The following is a 12,481-nucleotide window of genomic DNA, read 5'->3' as shown; positions in this document are numbered from 1 at the left end:
CTCCATGTTCCCTGTGTCTTGGGACTTTTGCTTGTGCTATTCTCTGTATCTAGAACACTCCTTCCTCTTTCTCCCCCCTTTTATTTTGCTAGTTTGTACTCATCTTGCAGGATTCAGCTTAAGTGTTACCCTCAGTATGGGTAAACAGCAACATTTAAGAAGGCCTTCTTTGATCTCTCATTCTATTAGCTGCACTTATCCTTTTCCACTATATATATATATATATATATATATATATATATATATATATATATATATATCTGTATATGAAAAATAATATATATTATACACGATATATGCACACATACACTTATTCATAAACAAAAGACTGGAAATAATGAAAACAAAATGTAAATTAATTTTAGTTCTTTCTGAGTTGTGTGTCCTTGGTAATGTGTAACCAAGTAATGTGTGTCCTTGGTAATGTGTGGGGGGTGTGTGTGTGTGTGTGTGTCTAGAGAGAGAGCTCCAAAAAACCTTTTCCTTCCTTTTCCTAATGCTTTTAACAACTGTCTTCTGCACTAGTTTGTAAGAATGATGAAGCTATTATCATTATGATTATTTTATCATTCTATTCTTCTGTACCTAGCATAGTGTACATACAGGTGCTCAATAGATATTTGTGGAATAAATGAATACAAGAAAGAATGAATAATAATACGTTTGGTGATATGGCGTTTGTATGTGTATGGGGTGATACTTAAGCAGAGTACTTCCATCCTTGATTATCATCTTTGAATATAAAGGAAAGTGTACATTTATAGAAGTTTAAAAGTATTATTTAGTATCATTGCAAGAGGAGACCATCGTTGTTAACAAAACTCAGCTAGTATGAAGCATTGCTTGATTTTTCTTCTCTGCTCCACACCAGTTTACATAGAACAACGTCTCATTCCTGCCTCTCCCAAAAAATACCAATTGCTTTTCTAGAGCATCACCTTTTTGAAATAGATTCTTACTTTCTGCCCAGACAGAAGTCTTTTCCACCCTTTTCCCAAATTATTGCACAAATGTACCACATATTTAGTGACTGAACACAGCACAAATCTATTATTTTACATTTCTGAAGGTCAGAAGTTAGAAATAGGCCTCCCTTTCAGGACTAAAATCAAGGTGTCTTCCTTCCAGAGGCTCCAGAGGAAAATCCATTCTTAGACTTTTGCAGCTTCTAGAGACTGCCAGCGTCTTTGGATTGTGGTCACACCACACCAATCTCTGCTGATTCATCTTCTCCTCTGACTCTGATCCTCCTGTCTCCCTCTTATAAAGACCCTTGTGATTATATTAGGCCCACCCAGATAGTCCAGGATAACCTCCCTATCTCAAGATCCTTAACTTAATTGCCTTTGCTAAGTCCCTTTTGCAATATATGGTAAGACATTCATAGATTTGAGGAATTAGGCAGTGGACAACTTTCGGGTCTGTAGGGGTGGGCAATATTCTACCTACTACACCCCACTCTTCAGACAGGAAGCAGATCTGAATCTGCTGCCTCATCAAATAGAGTCATATAAAGACCATCCAGTTCAATTCTCCTCTTAGAAGTGCCCAGTGAACAGACTTGCCCAGTGAACATACAAATTGTTCCAGGCCAGAGTTTTCTAATTGCATGACATTGTCCTAAGACTGAAAGAACACGGAGGGCTAAGTTTAGGTGCAAGTACAAGCAGGCACCTCAGTGGGTTTGCATTTCACAAGATATGAAGAGCAAACTCTTCCAATAAGAAAGACTAGTTGCTGGAACCAGCAAGTAGAGTTAAGAGTCTTCCATATCCTGGGCTATTCAAATGAAATTAATTTTGCCCCAAGAATCTGCTCCATGTTTATGCTTCGGTCTAAGTTAGACTTTTTAGTAACTTGGTTAGAATCTTACTTGTATTTGAATTTTCTCCATTTGATACTTGGCCTTTTACATTTTAGGGCAGATATTGCTCTGATTTGGGGGTTGTTTTCCATCTGTCACAAAGCATCCCTAACAGGCTGCCCTTGCCCTTGGCATAGGCCTGTGATTTTGGGCCCAATCGTTAAGGACAGCAAAATAAGATTACTTTGGTTTCAAGAGCATTGCTTCGCAAATCTCAGCTAACAATGAGAAGAGCCTGTTCTTTTATAGGCCAGTGGGGATGCATGTTCACTACAGAGCCTTCTGAGGCATCATGATGCATCCAGAACTCCATGTTTATATGAAATACAGCGCAAGGAAGGGAACTGGTCAAGTACCCCAGTTAATTTGTATGCATGTTAAATATATGACTTAGTGGATTTTTAAAAGCACATCTTTTGACAAGTTTCAATAACTGGCAAGGGTGTATGTCCACTACTATACATGAGACAGTGATGTTGCCTTCAGCTCACATATAGTCTTAATAGTGGTTCTTTTCATAAGTGGCATGCAAAGCGAGGCTATGAGGAAGAAAATGCTTTTAGCATCCTTTCCTTTTGAAATAATCGTGAAACCAGAGTTCAAAAAAGAACTATTAGTTGGGTTGGATGCTTTTAAAATTACTAAATATTGACCACTGAAATAAAACTAGTGAAGATGATTTTGGGATGCATATAAAGTAAGTTGTTACCTTCAGCCATTTGGAAACATAGACAGGCACTCTTAACATCTATTTACTTTAGAAATAAGGTTTTTTATTAAAAAATTAAAGTGAGCTTGTCAACATTCGCATTCCAGTACTTTTAGTATAGTGGTCTTATATGAACTTATGTAGTGTACAGTGGTTGTTAAGATAAAGCAATGTTGAACTTTCCCCAGATTTCATGAAAAAAAATAAGCTGATGGGTAGAATAATACATTTTTCTCCCACGTATGTATTTTAAAATTGTTTCTGTCTGGTGCTACTTGTTTAATATCATATAAGCTAGTATCTATTTAATTTTTAAACATTTTATTATCGGTAGGCTTATTTTTTATATTTCCTGGTATTCTACAGAGTATCATAACTTTCAGCCTGTATATTACTTGAACAGATTTTAGAATTTAATTTGACACCCCTATCCTAACATTGTCTTTTGATTTGCAAACCTAGATAACCAATTACTGGACTTGGTTACTCACATGTTCCTGAGGCCTCCCAAACATGATGGTTCTAAAATAGCAACCTTCCCTCCTAAGGCTACCTGCTCTCTTCTCTCTGTGCTATTCACTCAGTTTCCCAAACTTTAAACTTAGAGACATCCTTGATTCCTCTTCCCTCAATATTTAATGGGTCATCAAGTTCTGTCAAATTTACCTATTCAATATCTCTGTAATTAATCTCTTTCCATTGATGATTTTATCATTTTGGCTCCAGTGTCCTTCTTGAGAATGAGATACTAAAGCAACTTTCCAGCCCCTCCCAGAGTCCTGTCTCCTTTCATCTCTTCTCTGTACTGCAACCTGGAATGAATTTTCAAAAACACCAATGTGATCATTATCCCTTCCTTTTGGAAAAGAGATCGCTGGCCTCAGGATAAAACCCAAGCTCTTTTGCATAGTTTATGTCACCATCCATGTATGGTGAACACCATCTACACTCTCTGAAATTAATGCCACAGTCAGTAGAACCATGTGCAACTCCCTGGATGCAATAAGCTCTCTTCTGTTTCTATTCTGGAGTGCATTCAATCATCCATCAAAATGTTACTGAGCGCTGCCTGTGCACTAGGCACTGTATGCTATTAAGATGTTCACAGCCTCATGGGGAAACCAGGTACATAATACATGACTGTAATATCTTTTGGTTATGTGCAAAGAAAGACCTATGTACAAGGTTATAGAAACACGAAGTATGGGTGCCTAATCCAGCCTGAGAAGATCAGGGAAGGCTTTCTGGTAAAAGAGACAACAATTCTGAGACTTAAATGATGAGAAGAATTTAGTTTTTCCCCTAAGAACTTGATATGACCATTAAGGGTAGTTGCATAGCACTTTACATGTATGTTTATGATAAGAAATCTAAAAGATAGTAGGTACTGCCTGTATGTCAGGCAGTGGATTAAATGTTTTACTTGTATCTTGTTAATATTTATCTTAGTATTGCATTATAATGTCCATTCAAATAGTTCACTGTGTTGTGTTCACATAAATCTAGAATAATGAAATAATAAATTGATGTTAAAAAGCAAAGTACACTTATGATAGAGTTAGTCCTTTCAGAAAAGGGGTGTTTTCACATATCTAATGAGGAGATCACATTAGAAGGTCCTGAAAGTAGGAAAGATTGTTCTTATGAAACTGGAAACCAAGCTTCATTTAATTTGGAAACATATTTGTTCTGTGAAAAATATTGAGCAAGTCATTTTTGGAAGTAAAATTTTTTTGTAAGAAGCTGGTAGTTTAGTTCCAGTTCTTTCATCATCTCCATCATATCAATAAGGGTTCGTAGTGCTACACTGAGACCAACTCTGGTTGATGTGAGCAACGAACTGTATTTAAGAGAGTTAGTGAGGCTGATAAAGAGGACGTGGTGAGGAAAATGGCGATGGGATGGTAAGAGAGGAGAAGCCAGAGAAAATGCAGTGAGCTGGGGTGACCAGAGTTCATTCACAGTACTTCTCTTACCATACAATTTCAATTTCTGTTTATACTTTCTACTGGTGGGACAGTATTGTTGCATTAGGAGGTGAGAACTGCAGAGGTAACTTCCTTATAATAATGCTTTCTGAAGCCATTGTTCCCATTAATCTTCTTAGTAAAAATAGCTCATGTTGGTTAAGTTGTTTCAACTTCACTAAAACCTGAAGAAGATGCAAATAAATTTATAAAAACACGGGTGAATTTCCCTAGTAATGGAGAAAAATGTTGCAGTCATAGAACTGAGAAGCAACCAACTGAAGAAGAAATGGAGACTTTCCGGTGAAGTTTATAAAGACCATTAAGTTTGAATTTGCCACAGGCAGTCCTACAACAAAGGAAGCCTTAGTCATATCCATCACATTAGGATCAAGGAAGTCTAGAGACTGTTTTATCATTCCAGAACTGTGTTCAGAAGCAGCAGCTTTTAGTGAACAAGAGGAAATGTCTTTAGAAGCAAAGCTGAAGATGATGAACGTTGGATGGGACAAACCAACAGCCGCAAGACCAGACCCTTTCAATAAAGAACACAAAGGGTTTTTGATCATCAGAAACTATGGGAGGGAAACATATAAATTCTCATCTTGGAAATATTTATGACCAAGATAATTAAATGATGAGTTCTGAGAATGGAATATGGCAGCTGCTTTCTTTCCTAAAAGTAATTTATTTTTATATTTGATTGAAAGGGACACTAATAAATTCATGAGTTTGGAACTAGAGGTAATTCATGTTTTATGTAAAAATTTTAGACACTTGCTATTTTGCAGTTTCATGTGATCAGTTTCCAAATCTAACAGTTAATAAATCAGAAATGGTGGTGGGGAAAGGACGCTGTGAAGCGGATGGAATCAGTAGTAATGACGGAGAGCTAGCTTGAAGCTGTACAGCCAGGAGAAATGCCCTGGCTAGTCACATTATCCATCCATTCTTGTAAGGACAACATCGCTGCTTCCACAGAGCATGAAATGCTGCAGCTGGTCCTGTCTACACTGCCAGACACTGGGTGCTGGGTACTAGCACTGGCATGGTTGCCACTGAAACTTTAAGACTTGGTCATCCTGACTATTGTTGCCACCAGCAACAGTTGTTTGTGGTATTTCGTTTTGTTTAGTTTTTCATCCTTATTGCTCAATTCAAAGACCGGGGTGTGTGTGTCTATTTGGCAGAGCCTAGGACATGGGCCTTTGCCTTACTTGCAAGCCAGCCTGGGTAAAGTATAACAGTATCAGGGAATATCAGCTTCTACAACAAGAAATAGGTTCTGTCTTATGCCTTGGGAATTTCCTAAGTAAAGGAAGGGATTCTGATGCTGGCCAAATGGCAAGATCATGTCTACTCTTCTCTCCAAAACACCTAAGTTCCAAATGCCTGCTGTGTCTGATGACAATTGAAACTGTAAGCTAATGATTTAGATGAAGAATTATGAGGTGCATAATTGAATTCATAACTGAACCCTGAAAGCTATGTATCCCAGGCCTCTTGCTGAGCATTCTACCTCCTAAGGTTAAAATTTACCAATTTGTTCTTTCCCCTCTTAATGTTCTTCTCATCCTCTATTTAATCACTGCAAAATCCCATCCTCTATTTAATCACTGCAAAATTATGTCATTGATTGCCTCAGTATGCTAGTAAAGTGAATTTGCTGTTCAAAATGAGGGTTAATAATAAATGAATATAATTGTAAGAATGTTACTGATGAAACTATATTTAGAAGTAAAAGGCTGTAAGATGAACAAAGTAAATTTTTGAGTATAAAGAGTTTGGCCTCTTTTACCAAGGACCTGCCAACATGGGCAGCCTTCACACCAAAACAGTGAAGAAGGTAGCCCGGGTCATCATAGAAAAGTATTACATGCACCTGGGTAATGATTTCCACATGAACAAGCATGTGGGTGGAGACTGTCATTATCCTCAGCAAGAAGCTCTACAACAAGATAGCAGGCTGAGTCATGCATCTGAAGAAGCCGATTCATAGGGGCCCAGTAAAAGGTATTTCCATCAAGATGCAGGAGGAGAAGAGAGAAAGGAGAGATAATCATGCTCCTGAGGTCTCAGCCTTGGATCAGGAGATCGCTGAAATAGATCTTGACACTGGAGAAATGCTGAAGCTTTTGGACTTTGGGAAATTCATCCCAACTGTAGGCAAGTGACCTGGAGATTGGACTATTCGCCACATGGAACTGTTTGAATCTTTCTGAAATGTTGTAATATTTTCAATAAACCTGGAAAAAAAAAAAAGAAAGAAAAAGAAGAAAGAGTTTGTATCTTTGCCCTGTAAAAGCAGAAAGTTGTTATAGGACGTTAAAATTATCATCTGGCATCTTACTATGTTCTGGAAGGTTTCCATGAATTATCTCAGTTAATCTTTACTATGTGATAGGTGTCATTATTAGTCCCAGTTTATAGAAAATGAAGCAAAAAGCTACAGAAGTTAAATAATTTGCCTAACATAACACAAACAGTAAGTGGCTATACCATAATTCCATTCTATGTTTGTTAATTTCCAGTTTTTATGCTTTTAACTACCACATATTGAAAATGAAAAATACGGGCGTCTAAGGATGCCTCTACTTGCAATCACAATGTAGTTACTTAAGAAAATGTTTCATATTTACAAAATCTCTAAATATTATTATGAAAATAATAAAGAATATTGAATTATTTTATAAAATAAAAGAGATTGTTTCAGATAAACATGGCAGAATAAACACACATGTTTTCTTCTCTTTCCTCCCCCAAGTCTCACTAGAATGACAATAAAAGAAATTTTAGGAGGCATAAATTAACAAGGACATAAAGGCATAAACTTGGAACAGACAAATAATTTTTTTAAATTTGGAGGTAGAAACTTGGAAGAACTAAAAGTAACTGACTTAAGTGGCCTGAAAGATCAGAGATCCAAGCCTGTAGTATGAAAAGCCAATGAAAGCAAACTGATTGATGCTGCAGAACTTGAGGAAGGCACAGGAATTTGGGACCATGGGTATCTGGAAAAGTAGGAGGCTCAGGATGGGGCTTAAAAAGATGGATAGGTTGAAAATATTTATAAATATTAGTGATTAAATCCCCAGATCTTCTTCCCTAGGGCCACAGTTCCCCCATACTCTGGCCAGGGATTTGAGGTTCACTCTGGAGAGAATGAATCACATTCTGTAGATAGTAAACACAAGCTAGTAAACACATTCTCTCTAGATAAAAGCACACAGGTTCTCAAATTGGAGAAGCTGCACACAACTGCAGGTAAGTTAGAGGAGTCCCTTTATTGGAAACAGAGAATGTTAAATGTAAATATGCATATTGGAAATGAGATCTCCAACCTAACCCCACTCAGCTTCCTGAACACTAACCATGAAACTTGTAAAACCATTTTCTTTATCCTAAGCAATGAACCTGGAAGATTTTCATTTGGGAAGCAAAACTTGCACAAAGAAGAAGTGCTATGGAGACTACTTTTATGGTCCCTCAAAAAGACAACTGTGTCCATACCTGACCATCTTGCAGTGAAGCCTATCAGTTAGTAAGTCCCACACAGAGCTACTTAATTTCCAATGAGGTATCCACAAATCATCAAATGTTTGAGGAAAGACTGTAACCATGCACTGAACAAACAGAAAAAAAGAAAAGCGATGAAGCTTTTAAAAATGCTCAGAAACACAAAATGCGAATAAAAAAGAATAGATTGATTTAAAAAGAAAGATCTTAGATATTAAAAAGTGATAGCAGAAACTAAAAATTTAGTGGACAGCTTGAAAAATAAAGTTGACAAAATATTTCAAAATATATCTCCCAAAAGTGATGAGAAAAGACAAGAAAATTAAGGATCATTTGAAGAGTGCCAAAAGATATGATAATAGAAGTTAACAGAAGTTCCAAAGAGAGGGACCAGAAGAAATCAAGAAAAAATATTATTGAGGATCTTTTCTAAAAATATTTCCCAGAACTATGGGAATTAAGTTTCAGAGAAAAGGCTGAAAGATTGACCAGAAAAATGGAGATGAAAAACACAAACTAAAACTAAAACAAGGCATATCACCATAAAAATTTTAGGACACCTGAAATAAAGGAAAAATCTAAAAACCTCCAGGGGTCTGGGTTGGAGGGACAGAGGGATAGAGGGAGGGGTCATTACATACAAATGATTGGGAATCAGAGTAAGATTAGACTTTAGCAAGCAATATAGGAAGCTAGAAGACACTGGATTTATAAATCAGAATTTTATATCACGCCAAATTAGCAATCAAACATGAGGGTAGAAAGATGTTTTTGGACCTGCAAGTTCTTAACAATTTTAGGTCCCAAGGATCCTTCTCAAGAAGCTCCTGAAGACTGTGCTTCCCTAAAGTTATGACATCTTCCAAGAGAAGAAGTCAAGGTGTCTTGGAAATAGAGATTTTAACATAGAAACAAGATAAAGACAATTTCCAGGATAACGGAAAGAAAAGCCTAGGACAAATGTGCTGTGGCAGACCTCCAGAGCAACTGGTCCTGCTCAGAGCATGAGGAAAGAAGGCTCCAGCAGGGATGTTTGCAAAAAAAAAAAAAATGTAAAAAGCAAAACTGATGGGTTTTCAGTTGTGCTGGAACTCAGCTTTGTCAGAGTTGGGGAAGGAGTGACAGTTGTGTAGTAAACCAAACAATTTGACTAAATGAGGAAATTATTAATTCTAGAGAGCAAGATGGTATAGAAGAAAGAAAATTAAGCTACAATACACTGTATTGATTTACTCTGCATTATTCCTACATATTGATAAAATGTGAACAGTAAACATTGATTAAACCAAAAAGGGTGATAGAGTAATTTTAGAAGACTAGGAAAAAGTGAGTTTACACATTTATTTGTGTGTAAGAGGGTGAGGGGCATGGTTGTGAGAGTTAGATTCTCATCTTACATACTACAAATTAATAGCTCTCAATTAAATTTTTAAAATCGTAAAGGAAAAATATAAATAAACGATTTAGAAATATGGAAGTAAACACCAGAAGAAACAGACAGACATATCGAAGGTGGCTGATTCTGGGGAGCTGGAATTGAGAAAGCGGCAGGTATTTGCTTTTTTGTGCATTATTTTAATAAAAACAAATTAAATTAAGAAAGCAAATGTGCTCCTTTAAAATCTAACATCTTGACAAACATCTTGTTACATAATTCTCATGGAATTATAAATATTCTGACTTTTTTGCCAAACATCTAAATAATTAGATAGCCAAAAGTGATTCCAAAGTAGTAAAGTAGAAAAGCTACAAAGTTTCCTGTTCCCTTTCTACAAACTATTTGAGAAACCTTGTAGTTTATTTGAAAGTATTTCATATCTTAATATGTTCAGAAGGACATTCAATAAATATTTTTGAATAAAAAAATGAGCGTGAGTAGTAAATGTTCCAATTTTTTAAAATAGTGAGACTGTTTTTTTGACCATAAAAGTTACAGATTATATACTGACTGTATTTAAATTCAGTGTTACTTAACACAGGATCTGGCCATACATATGGGAGATGCTTGCTAAGTGTTTGGATGGAACTGAAATTTTTGAGTGCCCTGAAGACCTGATGGAGCCAAGAATTAAGGGAGGGGGTGCTCTCGGTTGACTTGCTACAGTTTGATTTGTCACTTTCCTGTTGGAATGAAAACGAAATTCACAAATTCCTAGAGGCTTTTACTAGGAGTGAAATTCCAAGCTTTTATGATTCTTGTCTGTAAAGGAACTTATTGGACTTCATGCTTCAGATTACTGACCTACATCTGGATTCTAAATGGATTCACGGTTTTCCTCATAGTCTATAAATCACACATCCAAAATAAAACCTCTTTTAATCTACTCCAGTCCCAGCCACTTGTCAGTATTTTGTTAGCAACTGAAGAACATATCTTAAAAACAAAAGGTATTTTTAATATAGGGAACAGGTTTTATTCTGTTTCATTTTTATTTTATATTTTGATTAATTTAGATCTTCTGCAATTAAAATTCATCTTTCATGTATTAGTTAGTAACACTAATGATAAAGTCTTCCCCTTTTAAGTAATCTTTCCCCTTTTATTTTTTTTAATTTAACAAATAAATATTTATTGTTTATTGGAAAACATGGTAGAAAACACCAACTGAATATTATAACAGCTTATAGAATGCTCACCATGCACCAGGAATGATTCTAACTATTTTGCTCACAAAAACTCACTTAATTTTCTTGTATTACTTTTCTGTTACTGCTCTGCTAAATTACCACAAATTTAGTGGATTGCAACAACACATCTTTATCATCTTACAATTCTGTAGTTCAGAAGCCCAACGTGGTCTCACTGGGCTAAAATCAAGGTGTCAGCACGACTACATTTTTTGTTTTCCTACTGGAGGCCCCAGGAAAGAATATTTCCTTACCTTGTTCACCTTCAAGAGGCCGCCCACGGTTCTTGGCTCATGGCTCCTCTCTCCATACCCAAAGCCAGACACTGCTTCTGTGATCACCTCTTTTTCTCTGACTCCCCCTTTCTCTCTCCTTCTTTCACTTTTAAGGATCCTTTTGATTATATTGGGCCCAGCTAAATAACCTCAGATAATTTTTCTATTTTAAGGTTAGCGGATTAGCAACCTTAATTCCATCTGCAAACTTAAATCTCCTTTCCTATGTAAGGTAACATATGGGTTCCAGGGATTAGGATATGGACATTATGGGAATCTTACTCTGCCTTCCATACCTCTCAACAACGCTAAAGGTACTATGATTATTATCCTTGCTTTACAGATGAGGCACAGAAAGCCTATGCAAATTCCCCGAGGTTACAAAACTGAGATCTGAACCCAGACAATCTCGTTTAGGAATTAATACTCTTAAAAATCACATTACGCCAAGATAACTCATCACCAACATATTGTAGTTTTAATTTTACTGTCTTTTTTTCTGTGCTTCTAAACATAATTATTAGAGTATAGGCATATTTTGTGACCCTTTTTCTTACCGTTTTCACTTTCTACATGAACTTGCCCCATCTTTATACTGTCTCTCTGGCATCCCATTTCAGCCCCAGGGCCTTTGCACATGCTATTTCTCCTGCCTGTGATGCTTTTCCATATATCTGTGTGGCTTACTCAGTCTTACTTTACTATGCAAATATATTTTCAGGAAGACCTTCTTTGACCAAGGTTTCTAAATATACACCCTATACCTTTTTATCCTTTCACTCTCCTTCATTTTTTTCTTTATAGAATTTATCATTAATTGATTTCATGTAGTATATTAATTTATTAATTCATTTATTATTTGTCTCACTTACTATAAAATAATCACCACAAGGACAGGGACTTTTTGTTCATTGATGTAGGCTCTCAATAAGTATTTCTTGACTAATGAATGAACAGTGGGAATTTTATAATTAAGGAAAGCCATTCACAATGCCACTACCATAACAAATATCATCTGTCTTCATGTTCTATGCATTGTCTATTTGTAAATATAATTTTACACATTTAATTATAGCACAGAGACATTTACATGTGTGTGTGTATATATTCAACTAAATATTACATCTTAAGCATTCTGTTCTATGGTCTTCAAAACTATTAGTTTTAACGACTTTATGAAAAAAATACTAAATTGGTGTATATAATTAACCAACCATTTATTAGATGTTGTTTAGATTATGCTTTGTTCCTTTATTAACCAACTGTTTAATCTTTGGTAACCTAACTACTTTGCACTTATTTGCTCATTAGGAAAAGTATATCTCGATTATCACTATTAAACACAATAACATAAGTAAAGTACCCATATTATACCTGAATAATAATTGTTTTCTTTATATTATTAGTTTCCTTTTCTGGTTTTATTTCTAATATATTGCTACTACAAAGTAATGCTTCACTGAATATTTGTTGTTATTGACATTTTTGTATTATTCCTTAGGAAAAATATCCAAGAAAGGTA

General features: G+C 35.7%; 1 long non-coding RNA gene across 1 annotated transcript; it reads right to left on the bottom strand.

Moving 5' to 3' along the window:
- Nucleotides 1-5,226: 5,226 nt before the first annotated feature.
- LOC123568692 (uncharacterized) lies at nucleotides 5,227-11,078 on the bottom strand. Its single transcript, XR_006692149.3, has 2 exons — nucleotides 10,939-11,078; nucleotides 5,227-6,786 (listed from the first exon to the last, which is right to left on the bottom strand). It is a non-coding gene; the product is annotated as an uncharacterized lncRNA (long non-coding RNA).
- Between the last annotated feature and the right edge of the window lie 1,403 nt (nucleotides 11,079-12,481).

This window comes from Macaca fascicularis, chromosome 14 (genome assembly GCF_037993035.2).
Source record: "Macaca fascicularis isolate 582-1 chromosome 14, T2T-MFA8v1.1".
Lineage (NCBI taxonomy): Eukaryota > Metazoa > Chordata > Mammalia > Primates > Cercopithecidae > Macaca > Macaca fascicularis.
Note: the sequence above shows the minus strand (reverse complement) of the source record. Positions and strands in the feature narration are given on the sequence as shown.